An 8,693-nucleotide genomic window follows, 5' to 3' on the forward strand; every position below is an offset into this window, starting at 1 on the left:
CCCCATTCCAAATATGTAAAATTAGAAGACGTGATTGCATATATAATAATAAAAGCACAATCTAAAGGGTATTATCACACTAGGAATACAGAGTTGTTTCTTCCTGACCTGGAGCAAATATTAAGAGAAAGTCAATGTATTTACAAACAAGATTTAATAATGTTCACAAAAATCGAGTTTGCCTCCAAATGAGAAATTATGCATTGCTTTGTTTCAAAAAGTTACCAATTTAGTGCTTGAAAAATCCAGCAGGTAAGCAGCAGGCCAATAGAGTCTCTTTCTGGAACGGTCTGCTAGCAACTGAGCATTCTCAGTCCAGGAAGCCATTTTTCATGGGAGGAATGGAGAGAGGGAGAGGAGGGCAATATTTACATCCCATTCTGCACAGCTCAGTACTGCCTGTTCGTCTTCTTGACCTTTTTATAATGATAGTCATCAGTGGCCTTCTGCTTATCAGGATGCTTGCGGTTAGGAGGGGACCTCTCAGCCTCTGCCTTCTCTGTGTTGCCTACCCTCAAGAGTCTGGTTTTGGGTTCTTCTGTGTTTCTCTGTATGGAAATGTTGGGCTCCTCATGATAAAATCTCTTGTGCTGCACGTAATTCACAGCCACGTTGGTAGGCATAAAAGATAGCTTACTCTCTTTTTTCTAATTCTGCTATTCTGCCAGCAGATGAACCTTGGCATCCTCTGCAGAAATGATAGTTTTTATTCTAGCATTGATGCCAAGGTCCAACTCAGGAATGCCATTCAGCATCTGGTTGGAAAATGTCTTCTTGGTCTTCTTTGCTGAGGAAATGTGGAGGTTTTCTGGAAGTTCATAAAGACAATCCTCTGCATTCCTTGGCTTGACTTTCTGTTCCTCATGTTCCACGATCCCTTTCTTCTTCTTTAGCTCTGTCTCAGTGTACTTCATCATGTCTGCATCCTCATCCCTTCAGTTGGTTTCTGCAGAAAATGATGTCCCCAAGTGAAAGTCTTCCTCTTTACTGATTTTATCTTTGCCCTTTTCCTTCCATTTCTTCATATCCACCACATCACCTGTCTTCATCTGAAAGGGATCTGAGTGGTCTCTTCTTGTATCATCTTTCCCAACAGCAGGGCCACAGCACCCATTGAATCTCTTCATTGTATTATGTACTTCTCTGGTCTATTCCAGTTTTAATTGAACCTCTTCTGAGTCCTCCTCATCTTCCTCTGACTCTGAGTCATCCCAGTGCCAACAGAAAGTCTTCCTGGTGACCAGCATGGTGGCACCAGCCCTGTGGTCCAGCCACAGTGCCACTGTGCCTTGAGGTTTGCATTTTAATATTAATTTTTGATAAAACAACTTCTAGTAGCTGTAAGTGAGACAGACTTGTGAGGCTGATAATAGAGATAAGAAAAACAGTTTAAAAACAGCTGCAATGATAAAAAATAATAAACAGTCAATGTCAACCAGAATGGACAAAATGTATTGGAGCAAGACTAAGGAAGAACACATTCCAAGATATGGGGAGGGAGGGAAGTGATATGGTCTGCATATTTATCCCCACCCAAATCTCATGTTGAACTGTAATCCCCAATGCTGGAGATGGGGCTGGTGGGAGGTGTTTGGATCATGGGGGCAGATCTCTCATGGCTTGGTGCTATCTTTGTGATAGTGAGTTCTTTCAAGATCTGGTCATTTAAAAGTGTGTAGCAACCCCTCCCACAACCTTTGCTTGCTTTTTACTTTTGCCATGAGACATGCCTGCTCCTCTTTTGCCTTCTGCCATGATTGTAAGCCTCCTGAGGCCTCTCCAGAAGCCAATCAAATGCCAGCATCATGCTTCCTGTACGGCCTACAGAATTGTGAGCCAATTAAATCTCTTTTCTTTATAAATTACCCAGTCTCAGATATTTCTTCATAGCAATGCGGGAACAGTCTAACACAGCAGATTTTAGGAATAATTTTCAGGTTCCCCCTGGGGCAACTGGCTGGTTGAGGGCATCATTCTACTATGGCAGGGAATATTTGAGGGAAAGAAGGTTTGGAGAAAAAGGAGTAAATTCAGTTGTGAATAAGTTGAGTTGAAGTTTAAATAGGGTAGCAGATAAAGAAAGCAGCAGGTAGCTGGATATAGAAGTATGAAGCTGAAAAACATCAACATGGAAGTTGATGAGAGGAAATAACAGATCAACCCCACAGCAAGTGTGTACGGTGAGAATAATAAAAGTGGGCTCAGTGTAGATCCATGAGGAGCACCAATATTTTTACATGTCTCGATGAAGTTGTCAGAAAAGGTAGACAATTCATGTTCAATTGCCAATGGTAGTTTAAAGCACCAAATTCTGAGTCAGGCTCACTAGCCTCTCTTCCCAGATCCACCACTTACCAATCTGGGCAAGTTCATTCAATTCCCTGGGCCTCAGTTTTTCCATGTGTAAAATGGAAATACAATAGGATATATCTGCTGTGAAAACTCAATGGAATAATGTGGGTAGACTGTTGAGCCCAACGCCTAATACATGCACACATAAATATTTAATAAGTATTAGATACTTTAAGTGCTTTTGGGAAAAGGGCTTCATGTGCTTGCATTTTAAGATTTCTTCAATTCTCCATATGCAAGTTGTTCCCCAGGCCACCAGTGTAACGCAAGACCTTTAACAGGTTCTTCTGCATTTTCTCCTAGATGGATTGCTGAGCACCCTCCAGCAATCCTTCACCTTTTCCCCTCTCTTGACAGCTTCCTGCTCCACCTCAGGGATCATTCCATGTTCTCCTCACTACGCAAAAATATAGTCATCAACCAAACAAATAAATAAAACAGTAAGATAATTTCAAATAGTTCCATGGACTGACTGTTGATGCACTTCCAAAATTCATATGTTAAAATATAATCCCAAATGTGGGGCGGGGGGGACAAAACACAGATGTGATAGTATTTGAAGGTGGATTTTAGACGTAGATTAGCATCATGCTCATGAATGGGATTAGTGCCCTTATAAAATAAGCCCCAAAGGACTCCCTGCCCCTTTCGCCATGGGAGGTCACAGTGAGGAGATAGCCCTCTGTGAATCAGAAGGATTTCCTGATGGAAATGGACCCTCCCAGGCAGCAAATCTGCATGCACCTTGACCTTGGACTTCTCAGCCTTCCAAACTATAAGCAATAAATTTATGTTTTTTATAAGCCACCCATTCTATGGTAGTTTGTAATAGCAGCCCAAATGAAGTAAAACAAATAGTGATAAAATAATGAAAAGTAAACAGAGAGCAGTGATAGAATAAGTCCAAGGTGGATCTTTCCATCAGTAACACTGAACAGAAACTTAGACCCTAAATATGTGAGTGAATGTGTGGAGAGGTATGGATGGATACTACAGTTTCTTATTTGAGCAATTATTAAAGCCAGGCATGAGGCTGGATGTCTTCCTAGATTTGCATTCTCATTTGCAAACTTTCTTTTTCCCTCTTGAATTACGAAAACCCAACAAAGGAAGTGCTCTTCACTCCCTTTCCAGTCAGCCACAAAGAAAACGATGCTTTGAATTAGATGATAGATTTTTCTGTTTTCTACCACTCTAGGCACCTCCACACTTTAAGGTGTTTGATGAGTGAGAATATAAGGTTCAAAGATTCTACCACATAGAACATGAACTAGTAGAGTTTCTTTCCACTAAACTAAAATCCACAGTAGCACTGTCTACTTAGAAATAACATAACAACCTCTCAAATCTGCACAGGGCTTGACAGTTTGAAAACTGCTTTTGTAGACTCAATTATATTTAAGACCCACAGCCACCATATGAAACAGTATTTTTTCTAATTTATAGATGAGGAAACTGAGGCTCAGAGGCTACGTGACTTTCCAAATATGCTACTTAGTGTTGAAACTAATATTTGAAGCCATTGCCCATCTGTCTCTGGGTTCACTTTCTACCACTGTTATCCCAGGGCCCCTGAAATAGCGTTGGGTCAATTTATAACGTTGGATCTGTCTGAAATTGCTAGCATTGACTCTCAGTCAGCCATAACATGCTGCCTACGTTTACTGTGGTTTCCCTGGCCTAGGGGTGAAAAAAGACATCACTGTTTTTCTGGCTTACTCATCATGCTAAAAGACAAGACTTGACTGAATGCATGTCCCCTACCCTCTGGACAGTCTCAAGAAGGTTTATAATGTGGACTTGCTCAGGCTGCCCCTATGCAATGCCTCTGCTGTCCTTGAAGATACCTTGGACACTGATTCTCGCCTCCCATGGCCACAACTGGCTCCATCTTCCCCTTCCCCTGTTGGCTCAGAGAATGAAACTGCTGCTAAAGGCCCTGGAATTGTTATTTGTACTATTTCTGTTAAGCGTTTTATTCCATGCCCACCTCAGACCCCATGGTGTCAATGCAAGTTACCCTGGAGTGGAGCGCTCCTTACATCCCTTCATTTAGGCCTTCCATAAGCGTCCTGACATGGTCTTAACTCTGAACATCTCTGCGTTACGTATGAAGAAACAGATGTAATCACCCAACAGGTTCTTCTTGACCACTGCACAGACCAAATCAGTTCACTGCGACCACTGTCTTGCAGTAAAGAGTTTAATTAATGTGAGTCCAGCCACATGAAACAACTAGAGTTATAACTCAAATCAGTCTCCCTGAAGGCTCAGAGGTTAGGGTTTTTCAAGGATAGTTTGGTGGGCAGAGGTGTGGGGGATGGTTGCTGCTGATTGGCTTGGGGTGCAATCATAGAGGTGTGGAAAACAGTCCTCCTGAACTGAGTCTGCTTCTGGATTGGGGAGCCACAAGATAAGTTGAATCATGAGTCACACATCTAGGTGGGGTCAACAGTTGACATAATGCAAAAGTCTGAAAAATAGCTCAAAGATCAATCATAGGTTCCCCAATAGTGATGCTATTTATTGTAATGATTGGAGAAGTCACAAATCTTGTGACCTCTGATGACTCCTGGTCAGTAAGGGATTATGGAAACTATCACTACATTTTAGCAGGATTCAGGCTCCTCCCATAATCCTAATCTAGTAGCCTTTTATTAGTCTTACAGAGGTGGTTTTAGCCCCCCAGAGAAAGAGGGGATCAGTTTTAGGGAGGGGCTGCTGTTATCCTTGCTTCAAAGTTAAATTATACACTAAATTTCTCCTGTGGTTAGCTTGGCCTATGTCCAGCAATGAACGAAGACAGCCAGGCTGTGAGGCTAGAGGCAAAATGGAGTCACCGGTGCTAGATTTCCCCCACTGTCATGATCTTTGCAAAGACAGTTTCACAGAGACTCAATGAAGTTAAGCCATTTGTTCAAATCCAAATAGGTAGTAAATGGGGGATTTAAACCCAGGCCTGTCTGATCAGTGAGTCCATGTGCTTAACCTCAATACTCCATAGGATATTGTGATTTATAAAAAGGAGTATGTATTTGGTCTTCATCCAGTTCCAGGTGCAGAGTTCCTAAAACACTTGGAATTTCCCAAGTGAGCTGAGCAGTAAGGATGAGAGTAGAGTCTACTGTTACTCATTACAAACTCCTTTCACACACACCTGAGCTTATGTGAATGAGGTGATTATTGGAAAGCCCAGAGACAACTACATGATGGGGTCTGGTTGCCAGGGGAACCAACCACATAATTACAGGGTTGGAACTTCCAGCCCCACCTTCTGACCTCTGGAGAGGGAAGATGGGTTGAAGGTTGAATTGATCACTAATAGCCAATGATTTAATCAATCATGCCTGTGTAATGCAGCCTCCAAAAAACCCACAAGAAAGAGACAAAAGAAAGAGGTTCACAGAATTTCTGTTTAGTGAGCATGTGGAGGTGCAGGAGGGTGGCCTTGCTCTGAAGGGGCACAGAAACTCCACACACCTTCCCTATCCCTTGCCCTACGCATCTCCTCCATTTGGCTGTTCCTGAGTTGTATTTTTTGGTAATAAACTGGTAATACAATATGTTGTGTTTTCATGAGTTCTGTGAGCTGTTCTAGCAAATGATTGAACATGATGAGGGTGTCATGGGAACCTCTGATTGAGAGCTCTAGGGGTCAAGAGAAACCTTCCCATTTGCTCTTTGAAGATTCACTAAAAGTCAACTGATTGTAACTGATTATAAATTAAAAATAGAATTCTAAGCCCTCCACCAACTGAACAGACACCCTTTTGGCCAAGGGGACTCCAAAGAAATGTTAAAAAATTGAGTTCCTGGCCATAAAGGGAAAGGAGGTTGGGCATGTCTCATTGTACCTCTTCCTTTTTGGAGTTTAGACATAACAACTGACCAGCACTGATGTTAAAATGGAGATCATAAGGCTGACAAAAAGACTATTTGTGGCAATAAGACACCAAATTACAAACAAGACCTAAGGCTACACAAGGTAAGGGTTAAGTCACACCCACAGCCTGTCAACCTTGCTACATAAATCCTTCTCTTAAGACATTTCTTTCTGCTGAATCCAAGTTTTAGACAGAGTCTTACTTCTTTAACCAGTTGCAAATCAAAGAATCTCTGAACCCATAAGGCGTAAGCCCCCACTTCAAGATATCCCATCTTCTTGGGTGAACCAATGTATATCCTCCACATATTGCTTTATATATTTTCCTATAACTCTCACCTCCCTAAAAGGTATAAAACCAAACTGTAATCCAACAACCTTGGACACACTTTCTCAGTACTCCCTGAGCCTGAGCACCCTGCTTCCCAGGCCTTTGGTCATTCTTATTGTCTAGAAATTAACATTTAAAAAATATTTTTACAGAGTTTGTGTTTTCCATTAACATGACAAAGGCAGATTAATAGAAATGGCATACACATTTATTAACATGCAGGGGGAAGAATCACAGAATGATTAATTACCCCAACCCCGCAATTGGTTACAGAGGCTTATCTACCATCTTGAGGTTACAGAAAGAACGGAGGTTTGGAGCATGGCCAAAAACAGGTTATGGTGGTAAATTGGGTAATAATAACAATATCAGTTATGAGAGGGAGAAAAGACCGGCCTGGCTAGCAAAGGTGGTTTTGTTATGTAGGTGAAACCTCACAGGTAGCAGCCCTCAAAGAGAATAGATGGTAAATGTTTCTTCAAGACCTTTAAAGGTATCAGGCTCTTGGTTAGTATTTTCTGGACCTAGAAAGGGGAGGACCTCAAAGAAAGCCTGGCAGCATCAATGCAGATATTTTCTCCAGATGCTAATCTCACCTATGAAAGACACCTTTTTTAGACATCCTTCTGTTTAAGTACTCTCTGAAAAGCCATCTGAAAATATGTCACAGCAGTATATTTTGGGGTGCAATATTTTAGTTTCATTCATAGCCAAGTTAAACAGGAGCTGTGGATAACTTGGGGCTCTACTACTTGAGATTGGCGTCTGAAGTGGGTTGCAGTCTTGTGAAGCTTACCCCTTTTGGTGGAATCTGATGCTATCTAGAGACAGCATCAGAATTGAGTGAAATTAGGACACAGTCGGCGCCCATTGAGAAGAAGAGAATTCCTTAATGTGGGTGAGAAAAAACTTACACATTTTGGTGACCAGAAGTAAAGTATAGTGAGTAAAGGAAAGAAACAGTGCTTGTTTTCTTTTTCACTGCCCTATTCCCCTAAGGGAAAGCATTCAGTTTCAGGGAAGGGACACAGGCCCACAAGCTTTGTCCAGCCACAGCACCTCTGCTGCCTAATACGGTGCAGCACTCGGAATTGTCCCTTGATCATCCTCACACACACGTCAAAATGCCTGAGATCAAGAAGTTGCAGGTAAACAGCTGAAGAAAAGAAGCAAAAATTGCTCAGTCATCAAAACAGTAGGGGGCTGTCTTACACACACACACACACACAGACACACACACTTACACATAAACACACAGTGTCTATGGGATATTTGGAGTGTAAGACAAGGGCATTTTAGTTACCTGCCCCACCTTGCTTAACTGATCAGAGAGTGTGTCTAGAGGACCAGTGTATCCTCAGCCCATAGCACAGCAAGTGATACAGAGTAGGCACTCAAAATACTATTTTCAGTGAATAAACAGAAGGCTGGAGTGTCTAGATATTACTGTCTTGTTATTGAAGCTTTCGAACCAATTTTTTAATCACTCATTTTCTAAAAAGGAGCAGTGAGTTTTAAAGATGAGAGCCCAGTTGAAAATACGCCTGAGTTCAAATGGGACCTTACGCAGGCTATTTGGTTTTCTGAATTTCAATTTACCAAACTGCAGTAAAGAGCTGGTCCCAGAACAGTGCTCACCCAGAACAGCGAGCACAGGATGCTATTCATTCTTTCTCCTTCTATATTGGTAACTTTGATCCTCAGTGACCTCTTTTTATCTAACCCTTCAAGGTGCAAACAACAGGAAATAATCTTAGGAGTGAGGACACCTGATCTTAGCACTAAATCTCTGGGCAGTCAGTTAAATCATTCAGGCCAGCCACCCCTCACATGCCTAATCAATAAAATAGGACAGGAATAGGCATCTTAGCAGGTATTCGTAAAAAGGAAATTAGACTCTACCTTCAGCAGAAAACATAACAAATCCCACTTTTCAGTCTTGCTGTGGGGGTATCCTGTGCACTGTGAAATATTTAGAACCATCCTGGACCCCTCCTTTCTTTGTGTTAAACAAAAGATATTTTACATCCCTCTATCCCTACTCTTCACTTACAAGCAAATGTATACCCTATTTAGAATAAGAATTAAAAACAAAACACATTACTGGGTACAAATTTTAGTCCTCAC

At 41.7% G+C, this 8,693-nt stretch overlaps 1 pseudogene; it reads right to left on the reverse strand.

Moving 5' to 3' along the window:
* Window positions 1–220: 220 nt before the first annotated feature.
* On the reverse strand, window positions 221–1,247 carry LOC105515522 (annotated as a pseudogene).
* Window positions 1,248–8,693: the final 7,446 nt, after the last annotated feature.

The sequence above is a fragment of the Colobus angolensis genome, unplaced genomic scaffold (genome assembly GCF_000951035.1).
Source record: "Colobus angolensis palliatus isolate OR3802 unplaced genomic scaffold, Cang.pa_1.0 Scaffold262, whole genome shotgun sequence".
Lineage (NCBI taxonomy): Eukaryota > Metazoa > Chordata > Mammalia > Primates > Cercopithecidae > Colobus > Colobus angolensis.